Genomic DNA, 12,061 nt, shown 5'->3' with positions numbered 1-12,061 from the left:
GACTGTCGTCGATGAGAAACTTTAAAAAGCTGTCAGGCCACCCTGTACCTGATTTCACTAGCCTAATTGCTTCTTCAAATTTAGCAATCCACTTTTTGCACAACATGACCCTGCTAATAGGCCTACCCTTCAGAGCCATTTCACCCCATCACTCAGGGTAAAAGCTGCTAATAGACCCATCCTTCAGAGCCATTTCACACCATCACTCGGGGTAAAAGCAGCTAATAGACCTATCCTTCAGAGCCATTTCACACCATCACTCGGGGTAAAAGCAGCTAATAGACCTATCCTTCAGAGCCATTTCACACACCACTCGGGGTAGAAGCTGCTAATAGACCTATCCTTCAGAGCCATTTCACACACCACTCGGGGTAGAAGCTGCTAGTTCCGGCGCCGACAGAGATGGCCGCCTCGCTTCGCGTTCCTAGGAAACTATGCAGTTTTTTGTTTTTTTACGTGTTATTTCTTACATTAGTACCCCAGGTCATCTTAGGTTTCATTACATACAGTCGAGAAGAACTACTGAATATAAGATCAGCGTCAACTCACCATCAGTACGACCAAGAATGTTTTCCGCGACGCGGATCCTGTGTTCTGCCTTACAAACAGGTCAACGGAATTGATTCCATGCAGCGACCCCCCAAAAAAACGACTTTGTAAAAGAGGGAAACGTAGCGGTCTTCTGGTCAGACTCAGGACACATCGCACACCACTCCCTAGCATTCTTCTTGCCAATGTCCAGTCTCTTGACAACAAGGTTGATGAAATCCGAGCAAGGGTAGCATTCCAGAGGGACATCAGAGACTGTAACGTCCTCTGCTTCACGGAAACATGGCTCACTGGGAAGACGCTATCCGGGGCGGTGCAGCCAACGGGTTTCTCCACGCATCGCGCCGACAGAAACAAACATCTTTCTGGTAAGAAGAGTGGCGGGGGCGTATGCCTTATGACTAACGAGACATGGTGTGATGAAAGAAACATACAGGAACTCAAAATCCTCCTGTTCACCTGATTTAGAATTCCTCACAATCAAATGTAGACCGCATTATCTTCCAAGAGAATTCTCTTCAATTATAATCACAGCCGTATATATCCCCCCCCAAGCAGACACATCGATGGCTCTGAACAAACTTTATTTAACTCTTTGCAAACTGGAAACCATTTATCCGGAGGCTGCATTCATTATAGCTGGGGATTTTAACAAAGCTAATCTGAAAACAAGACTCGCTAAATTTTATCAGCATATCGATTGCGCAACCAGGGGTGGTAAAACCTTGGATCATTGTTACTCGAACTTCCGCGACGCATATAAGGCCCTGCCCCGCCCCCCTTTCGGAAAAGCTGACCACGACTACATTTTGTTTATCCCTGCCTACAGACAGAAACTTAAACAAGAGGCTCCCACGCTGAGGTCTGTCCAACGCTGGTCCGACCAAGCTGACTCCACACTCCACGACTGCTTCCATCACGTGGACTGGGACATGTTTCGTATTGCGTCAGATAAAAATATTGACGAATACGCTGATTCGGTGTGCGAGTTCAATAGAACGTGCGTTGAAGATGTCGTTCCCATAGCAACGATAAAAACATTCCCTAACCAGAAACCGTGGATTGATGGCAGCATTCGCGTGAAACTGAAAGCGCGAACCACTGCTTTTAATCAGGGCAAGGTGTCTGGTAACATGACCGAATATAAACAACAGCTATTCCCTCCGCAAGGCTATTAAACAAGCTAAGCGTCAGTACAGAGACAAAGTAGGATCTCAATTCAACGGCTCAGACACAAGAGGCATGTGGCAGGGTCTACAGTCAATCACGGACTACAAGAAGAAACCCAGCCCAGTCACGGACCAGGATGTCTTGCTCCCAGGCAGACTAAATAACTTTTTTGCCCGCTTTGAGGATAATACAGTGCCACTGACACGGCCTGCAACGAAAACATGCGGTCTCTCCTTCACTGCAGCCGAGGTGAATAAGACATTTAAACGTGTTAACCCTCGCAAGCCTGCAGGCCCAGACGGCATCCCCAGCCGCGCCCTCAGAGCATGCGCAGACCAGCTGGCCGGTGTGTTTACGGACATATTCAATCAATCCCTATACCAGTCTGCTGTTCCCACATGCTTCAAGAGGGCCACCATTGTTCCTGTTCCCAAGAAAGCTAAGGTAACTGAGCTAATATTATTATTATTATTATTATTATATTATAGCTAAACGACTACCGCCCCGTAGCACTCACTTCCGTCATCATGAAGTGCTTTGAGAGACTAGTCAAGGACCATATCACCTCCACCCTACCTGACACCCTAGACCCACTCCAATTTGCTTACCGCCCAAATAGGTCCACAGACGACGCAATCTCAACCACACTGCACACTGCCCTAACCCACCTGGACAAGAGGAATACCTACGTGAGAATGCTGTTCATCGACTACAGCTCGCATTCAACACCATAGTACCCTCCAAGCTCGTCATCGAGCTCGAGACCCTGGGTCTCGACCCAGCCCTGTGCAACTGGGTTCTGGACTTCCTGACGGGCCGCCCCCAGGTGGTGAGGGTAGGCAACAACATCTCCTCCCCGCTGACCCTGAACACGGGGGCCCCACAAGGGTGCGTTCTGAGCCCTCTCCTGTACTCCCTGTTCACCCACGACTGCGTGGCCATGCACGCCTCCAACTCAATCATCAAGTTTGCGGACGACGCAACAGTGGTAGGCTTGATTACCAACAACGACGAGACGGCCTACAGGGAGGAGGTGAGGGCCCTCGGAGTGTGGTGTCAGGAAAATAACCTCACACTCAACGTCAACAAAACTAAGGAGATGATTGTGGACTTCAGGAAACAGCAGAGGGAACACCCCCCTATCCACATCGATGGAACAGTAGTGGAGAGGGTAGCAAGTTTTAAGTTCCTCGGCATACACATCACAGACAAACTGAATTGGTCCACTCACACTGACAGCGTCGTGAAGAAGGCGCAGCAGCGCCTCTTCAACCTCAGGAGGCTGAAGAAATTCAGCTTGTCACCAAAAGCACTCACAAACTTCTACAGATGCACAATCGAGACCATCCTGGCGGGCTGTATCACCGCCTGGTACGGCAACTGCTCCGCCCTCAACCGTAAGGCTCTCCAGAGGGTAGTGAGGTCTGCACAACGCATCACCGGGGGCAAACTACCTGCCCTCCAGGACACCTACACCACCCGATGTTACAGGAAGGCCATAAAGATCATCAAGTACATCAACCACCCGAGCCACTGCCTGTTCACCCCGCTATCATCCAGAAGGCGAGGTCAGTACAGGTGCATCAAAGCTGGGACCGAGAGACTGAAAAACAGCTTCTATCTCAAGGCCATCAGACTGTTAAACAGCCACCACTAACATCGAGTGGCTGCTGCCAACACACTGTCATTGACACTGACCCAACTCCAGCCACTTTAATAATGGGAATTGATGGGAAATGATGTAAATATATCACTAGCCACTTTAAACAATGCTACCTTATATAATGTTACTTACCCTACATTATTCATCTCATATGCATACGTATATACTGTACTCTATATCATCGACTGCATCCTTATGTAATACATGTATCACTAGCCACTTTAACTATGCCACTTTGTTTACTTTGTCTACATACTCATCTCATATGTATATACTGTACTCGATACCATCTACTGTATGCTGCCCTGTACCATCACTCATTAATTTATCCTTATGTACATATTCTTTATCCCCTTACACTGTGTATAAGACAGTAGTTTTGGAATTGTTAGTTAGATGTTAGATTACTTGTTGGTTATCACTGCATTGTCGGAACTAGAAGCACAAGCATTTCGCTACACTCGCATTAACATCTGCTAACCATGTGTATGTGACAAATAAAATTTGATTTGATTTAATAGACCTATCCTTCAGAGCCATTTCACACATCGCTCAGGGTAAAAGCTGTACCTAGGCACAGATCTAGCAGCAGCTGGCCTTCCCTAAATCCTATCCCGAACCATTTTGGGGGTAAATGATTAACACTCAGTGTCTGTAGGAGAAACTGCACCCTACTTCTAACAGACATTGGTTAAAGCCTTACTACACTGACTATGAGAGACAACCAGATCGACCAAAGTTCAAAAACTATTAGGCCCTAGCTTGTCATTACAGAGTTGTTTAACAAAAATGATAAGTAAATATTAACTTCAACAGGATTAACTTGGACAGGGCCTGGTTATTGAGGTGAGTATTAACGTGGACAGGGCCTGGTTATTGAGGTGAGTATTAACGTGGACAGGACCTGGTTATTGAGGTGAGTATTAACGTGGACAGGGCCTGGTTATTGAGGTGAGTATTAACGTGGACAGGGCCTGGTTATTGAGGTGAGTATTAACGTGGACAGGACCCGGTTATTGAGGTGAGTATTAACTTGGACATGTTCTGGTTATTTAGGTGAATATTAACTTGGCCAGGTTCAGTTTTTTATGGCAGAGAAACCTATTTGGCTGAGGGGAGCTGAATCCACCAACCTGAGTAGGCCTAGTACTAATCCTCTTCTTTTGAGTCGCCGGAAAACTACTTAGTCTGGATACAGACTGACTGTCATCCAAGGGGAGGTCCATGCAAAAACCCTCCTGGTCCTCTGTAGCTCAGATGGTAGAGCATGGTGCTTGCAACACCAGGATAGTGGGTTTGATTCCTGGGACCACCTGTTCTTAAAATGTATGCACGCATGACTAAGTTGCTTTGGTTAAAGGATCTGCTAAATGGTGCATATATACAGTGCATTTGGAAAGTATTCAGACCTCTTTTCCCACATTTTGTTATGTTACAGCCTTATTCTTAAATGAACATAATGACAAAGCAAAAAATACATTTTTAAAGTTTTTAGCATATTTATAAAATGTACATAAGATTACATAAGTATTCAGACCCTTTACTCAGTACTTTATTGAAGCACCTTTGGCAGTGATTACTGCCTCGAGTCCTCTTGGGTATGACGCTACAAGCTTGGCACACCAGAATCTGGAGTGTTTCTCCCATTCTTATGAGGTATTGTGTGTAGATTGACGAGGGGAAAAAACGATTTAACCCGTTTTAGAATAAGGCTGTGACATAAAATGTGGAAAGAGTGAATGGGTCTGAATACTTTCAGAATGCACGGTGCGTGTGTGTGTGTGTGTGTGTGTGTGTGTGTGTGTGTGTATATATTAACTGAAGACAGGCTTTTTATGTTATATTGAGATACTTGACCGCCAGGAATACCAAATACTTGAGGGCCAGTAGATGCCACCTAACAAAAGTAGACTTTAGAGACAACTGCCCTCGTTATGACCCATGTAGGAGTGATTGAATGAGAGAAACAAAAAAAGTCAGGTGTGGAAAGCCAAAAAACGTGTTCTAGTGCCTGGTACAGTAGTACCCCACCCCCCATGCAGAGGATTTGGGTCATCCTTTAATCCCCTTGTCAGACTGTTAGACTGATCTCACTGGCCCTGAGGTTAATTCACAAAGATCGACTGTACAGCACAGTAATCACTGCCTATTGTCCAAATACAGCGGGTTACGGAGTTCGCTGAGGAAGATCAGACAAAATTGCCCCATCCACAAATAATAGGCTAACAAAACAACCCTGGCTCAAATCAGAGAGGGCTAATAAACTCACGCACACTCATAAAGAATGATGAGCCTTCTGAAACAGCCGTGGTCTCAGTCTAAAAGTCTTAGAGAGCCAAGAGGATCATGGCCCCAAAAGGTCTTAAGAGCTTACGATGTTATACCGCACAGATAAACATTATGGGTGAACCAGGGATACTGTGTAGTGTACTAGGTCATGAAGTGACCTCAAAATAACCCTCCGGCCGGGTTGGGGTCAAGCCAGTTCAGATACTGAATAGAAACAGCTCATTTCCTTCTATGCAAATCTTTTGAACAGAGTTAGAATGGTAGTGACTCCAATCCTTGTCCCAGGAAGACCTGTCTGCATTAAGGGAAGTTCTGTCAAATATTTTCACTACTAGGCACAACTGTAGGTGGAAATGTGTCTGTTTTTGGTCCTATTACTGTCATATGTCCCTTGTTGCAGAGATCACAAATCATTGACATAACACTAGAAAGGTTTTCTAGGGGGGGGGGTCTGAACTCATCTTGAGGGGCTGCAGAGGCTCGACGGTCGGCGTACCCACATCCACACATAGTCAGAATGGGCCCTAGTCTTTTGGGGGTACCAAATGAAATTGTGTTTCCCCCCATCTTGCAAGCTAAACATTTTAGCTTTAAGTTAATTTCCTGCAATTCCACACATTTTGCCTTGGGGCGGAAAGAAGAATTAGCCGTTTTAAAGCAAATTTCCTGCAACTCTACACATTATTTTCATAGGGTGGGGAGAAATGTTTGCAGTTTTTCATGTGAAATCTGGGGGAGGGAGTTAGCCTAGTGGTTAGAGTGTTGGGCCAGTAACCGAAAGGTTGCTGGATCAAATCCCTGAGCTGACAAGGTAAAAATCTGTCGTTCTGCCCCTGAACAAGGCAGTTGACTTCTTATGGCTGCAGGAGCAGTATTGAGTAGAGGTCGACAGATTATGATTTTTCAACGCAGATACCGATTATTGGAGGACCAAAAAAAAAGACTATACCAATTTAAAAATCGGCCAATTTTTTAAATAATAACAATTACAACAATACTGAATGAACACTTATTTTAACTTAATATAATACATCAATAAATCTATTTAGCCTCAAATAAATAATGAAACATGTTCAAATTGGTTTAAATAATGCAAAAACAAAGTGTTTTGTGAAGAAAGTAAAAGTACAATATGTGCCATGTAAGAAAGCTAAAGTTTAAGTTCCTTGCTCACAACATGAGAACATATGAAAGCTGGTGGTTCCTTTAAACGAGTCTTCAATATTCCCAGGTAAGAAATTTTAGGTTGTAGTCATTATAGGACTATTTCCCTCCATACCATTTGTATTTCATTAACCTTTGACTATTGGATGTTTTTATAGGCACTTTAGTATTGCCAATGTAACAGTATAGCTTCCGTCCCTCTCCTCGCTCCTCCCTGGGCTCGAACCAGGAACACAACATCAACAGCCACCCTCGAAGCAGCGTTACCCATGCAGAGCAAGGGGAACAACTACTCCAAGTCTCAGAGCGAGTGACCTTTGAAACGCTATTAGCGCGCACCCCGCTAACTAGCCAGCCATTTCATTTCGGTTACACCAGCCTCATCTCGGGAGTTGATAGGCTTGAAGTTATAAACAGCGCAATGCTTGACGCACAATGAAGAGTTGCTGGCAAAACACACAAAAGTGCTGTTTGAATGAATGCTTACGAGCCTGCTGCTGCCTACCACCGCTCAGTCAGATACTTGTATGCTCAGTCAGATTATATGCAACGCAGGACATGCTAGATAAACTAGTAATATCATCAACCATGTGTAGTTAACTAGTGATTATGATTGTTTTTTTATAAAGATATGTTTCATGCTAGCTAGCAACTTACCTTGGCTTACTGCATTCGCGAAACAGGCAGTCTCCTCGTGGAGTGCGACGAGAGGCAGGTGGTTATAGCGTTGGACTAGTTAACTGTAAGGTTGCAAGATTGGATCCCCCGAGCTGACAAGGTGAAAATCTGTCTTTCTGTCCCTGAACGAGGCAGTTAACCCACCGTTCCTAGGCAGTCATTGAAAATAAGAATGTGTTCTTAACTGACTTGCCTAGTTAAATAAATATTAAATCAAATAGGTGTAAAAAAATACAAATATTTAAAATTACATATTTGTTTTTACATCGGCCAAATCTGTGTCCAAAAATACAGATTTCCGATTGTTATGAAAACTTTAAAATCGGCCCTAATTAAAATCGGCCATTCCGATTAATTGGTTGACCTCTAGTATTGAGTAGCTTGGATGAAATGTGCCCAGAGTAAACGGCCTGCACCTCAGTCTCAGTTGCTAATATGCGCATATTAGTAGTAGTATTGGATAGGAAAAACTCTGAAGTTTCTAAAACTGTTTGAATGATGTCTGTGAGTATAACAGAACTCATATGGCAGGCAAAAACCTGAGAAGAAATCCAAACAGGAAGTGAGAAATCTGAGGTTGGTCGATTTTCAACCCAGGCCCTATTGAATTCACAGTGGGATATGAATGAAGTTGCACTTCCTAGGGCTTCCACTAGATGTCAACGGTCTTTAGAAACTTGAATGAGGCTTCTACTGTGTTGTGGGACTGAATACAAGCTGAATGAGTCAGGTTACTGGCAGAGAGCCATTTCCTGGTCATGCGCATTCCACATGATATCTACCTGCGTTCCATTGCTCCTCTAGACAAAGGAATTCTCCGGTTGGAACTTTATTGGAGATTTATGATAAAAACATCCCAATGATTGATTCTATACTCAGTTTAAAATGTTTCTTCGACCTGTAATATAAATAAAAGGTTAAATAAAAATCAAATAGCTGGCTAGAATAACTTACCAATCTAAAGTTAGCAGGCTTGGGATAAATGAGTGACTTGACATAAGAGAAAAACTGCTGATGCACAACCAAATTTCGAAATGGCACCTTGCGTATTATTCCATAACAGTAAGTTGAGACCCGACAGAAATGTTCCAGATTGACTGACTTTGTCTTAAAGTAATGATGGACTGTCATTTCTCTTTGCTTATTTGAGCTGTTCTTGCCATAATATAGACTTGGTCTTTTACCAAATAGGGCTATCTTCTGTATACCACCTTGTGTGGGAAAAAGTACTAAATTGACATATGAGTACAAGTAAAGATACCTTAATAGAAAATGACTCAAGTAAAAGTCACCCAGTAAAATACTGCTTGAGCAAAAGTCTAAAAGTATTTGGTTTTAAATATACTTAAGTATCAAAAGTACATTTAATTTCTAAAATGTACTTACAGTGGGGAGAACAACTATTTGATACACTGCCGATTTTGCAGGTTTTCCTACTTACAACGCATGTAGAGGTCTGTAATTGTTATCATAGGTACACTTCAACTGTGAGAGACGGAATCTAAAACAAAAATCCAGAAAATCACATTGTATGATTTTTAAGTAATTAATTTGCATTTTATTGCATGACATAAGTATTTGATACATCAGAAAAGCAGAACCTAATATTTGATAAAGAAACATTTGTTTGCAAGTACAGAGATCATACGTTTCCTGTAGTTCTTGACCAGGTTTGCACACACTGAAGCAGTGTGCCTAAAGTAAAGGTAAAAATATAAACCATTTAAAATTCCTTATATTAAGCAAACCAGACGGCAAAATTTCGATTTTTTTATTGACGGATAGCGAGGGGCACACTCAGACAATTTACAAATTAAGCATTTGTGTTTTGTGAGTTCTTCAGATCAGAAGCAGTAGGGATGACAAGGGATGTTCTCTTTATAAGTGTGTGAATTGGACCATTTCCTGTCAAAATGTAACAAGTACTTTTGGGTGTCAGGGAAAATGTAAAAAAGTACATTATCAATGGGCCCCCCCATTGATTTTGTTAGTCAATCTCACAGATGTTTTTATTTAACTAGGCAAGTCAGTCAATTCTTAAGCCTAGGCAGCTAGCGGGACAACTTCCGGTGAAACTGGAGGACTCGCAATTCAAATAAATAATCATAAATATTATGGATTTAGGTACATGTGTCTTATATTGGTTGAAAGCTTAAATTCCTGTTAATCTAACTGCACTGTCCGATTTACAGTAGCTATTACAGTGAAAACATGCCATGTCATTGTTTGAGGACGGCGCCCCGCATTAAAATATTTCAGGTTTCATAAATTCACAAATGGCGATTAAATATTCACTTTTTGAAAATCTTCCTCTGATTTGTCATCCAAAGGGTTCCAGCTATAAAATGTAGTGTCGTTTTGTTAGACAAAATCCTTCTTTATATCCCAAAAAGTCTGTTTAGTTGGTGCCATCGATTTGCGTAATCCACTCGTTCAACATGGAGAGAAAGGAATCTACCCCTAAACTTTGTTTCAACAAGTCAAAATACGTTTCTATTTACTCCTCAGATACCCTAAAATGTAAAACTATTATTTCTTACGGAAAGTAGTATGTTCAATAGGAAACTGATTTTAGCAGGTGTGTCCTGTCTTCATAGCGCGCGCGAACACGAATTTCCAAGACTGTGTCCCTGTACTAAAACTGACATTTGTTTTTGAACTTACACGCCTGAAACCTTTAACATACACTGCTGACACCCTGTGGAAGCCATAGGAATCATATCCAGGTAGCTAATTCTCAGTATGCCCTTATACTGGCCATTCTAAGAGGATGGTCTCTCAAAAGAAACAAAATTACAGTTGGTTTTTCTTTGGATTTTCTCCTACCATATCTATTGTGTTTGATTGTCCTACAATATTTTTAAATTTCTTCAAACTTCTGTGTTTTCTATACAATGGTACCAATTATCTGCATACCCTGGCTTCAGGTAACAGGCAGTTTACTTTGGGCACGTCATTCAGGCGGAAATTGAGATAAAAGGAGCCTTAAGATGTTTTAACCTCTCTAGGGTATGTGGGATACTAGCGTCCTATCTTGCCAACATCCAGTGAGATTGCAGAGCGCCAAAATCAAATACAGAAATAGTCATAACAATTCAGAAAACAAAAACATATTTTACATAGGTTTAAAGATTAACTTCTTGTGAATCCAACCACGGTGTCAGATTTTTAAAATGCTTTACGGCGAAAGCATACCTTACGATTATTTGAGAAAATAGCCCAGCAGACAAATCATTACAAACAGTAGCCAGCCAAGTAGAAGAGTTACACAAGTCAGAATTAGAGAAAATGAATCCCTTACCTTTGATGATCTTCATATGGTTGCACTCGGAAGACATTAATTTACTCAATAAATGTTCCTTTTGTTCGATAAAGTCTCTTTATATCCAAAAACCTCTGTTTTGTTTGCACGTTTTCTTCTGTAATCCACAGGCTCAAACGCAGTCAAAACAGGCAGACAAAAAAATCCAAATTTTATCCGTAAAGTTCATAGAAACATGTCAAACGATGTTTATATTCAATCCTCAGGTTGTTTTTAGCCTAAATGTTCTATATTTCAATGGGACTGTTGACATCTAGTGGAAGGCATAGGAACTGCAATTTGAGTCCTGTCGATGGATACTGTAATGGCATTGAATAGAAAACTACAAAACCAAAAAAGAAACTACTTCCTGAATGGATTTCTCAGGTTTTCGCCTGCCAAATCAGTTCTGTTATACTCACATACACTATTTTAACAGTTTTGAAAACTTTAGTGTTTCCTATCCAAATCTAGTTATACGTATATCATATCTTCTGGGCCCGAGTAGCAGGCCGTGTAATTTCAGCATGCCCTAGAGAAGTTAAGTACTTTACACCACTGATACCACCCCTACCTTGTCACAACACAACCGATTGGCTCAAACTCCACTAAATAACTTTTAACAAGGCACACCTATCAATTGAAATGCATTCCAGGTGACTACCTCATGAAGCTGGTTGAGAGAATGCCAAGAGTGTGCAAAGCTGTCAAGGCAAAGGGTGGCTACTTTGAAGAATCTCAAATATATTTTGATTTGTTTAACACTTTTTTGGTTACTACATCATTCCATATGTGTCATTTCATAGTGTTGATGTCTTCACTATTATTCTGCAATGTAGAAAATATTTGACAAAAAAACTGGAATGAGTAGGTGTGTCCAAACTTTTGACTGGTACTGTAATTTGAAACCCAAATCAATTGGCCTTTACAAGCAGAAAGGAGTTAGTGACTTTATCCGAATACTGTCAATGTCCCAATCGTCCACAGTGCTATTGCAGACACAGCTCTTCTCTGGCTCTCTGCACCGCTTGTTTGTGTTTGGGAAATATGGAACTGCTCGTTACCTGGCACCCTTCAACTGTTCCTGTGGAGACCTTTGGTTGAGACCATCTGCTCAGGCAGGGTACTATATGGTCTGTCTCATCAGTACCTTCTGGTGGGTCGTTCACACTCACAGTAGTGCTGCCGTATAATCCCCCTTCATTCGACCTGATGTTGGAATAATCTCACGACTCTGGTAGCATGCC

At 42.1% G+C, this 12,061-nt stretch overlaps 1 protein-coding gene across 1 annotated transcript in view; it reads right to left on the bottom strand.

The window, feature by feature from the left end:
- The window catches only part of LOC124040962 (protein FAM110B-like), a 47,144-nt gene that overhangs the window by 22,189 nt on the left and 12,894 nt on the right, over window positions 1-12,061 (bottom strand). The window lies entirely within an intron of this gene.

This window comes from Oncorhynchus gorbuscha, linkage group LG08 (assembly GCF_021184085.1).
Source record: "Oncorhynchus gorbuscha isolate QuinsamMale2020 ecotype Even-year linkage group LG08, OgorEven_v1.0, whole genome shotgun sequence".
Lineage (NCBI taxonomy): Eukaryota > Metazoa > Chordata > Actinopteri > Salmoniformes > Salmonidae > Oncorhynchus > Oncorhynchus gorbuscha.
Note: the sequence above shows the minus strand (reverse complement) of the source record. Positions and strands in the feature narration are given on the sequence as shown.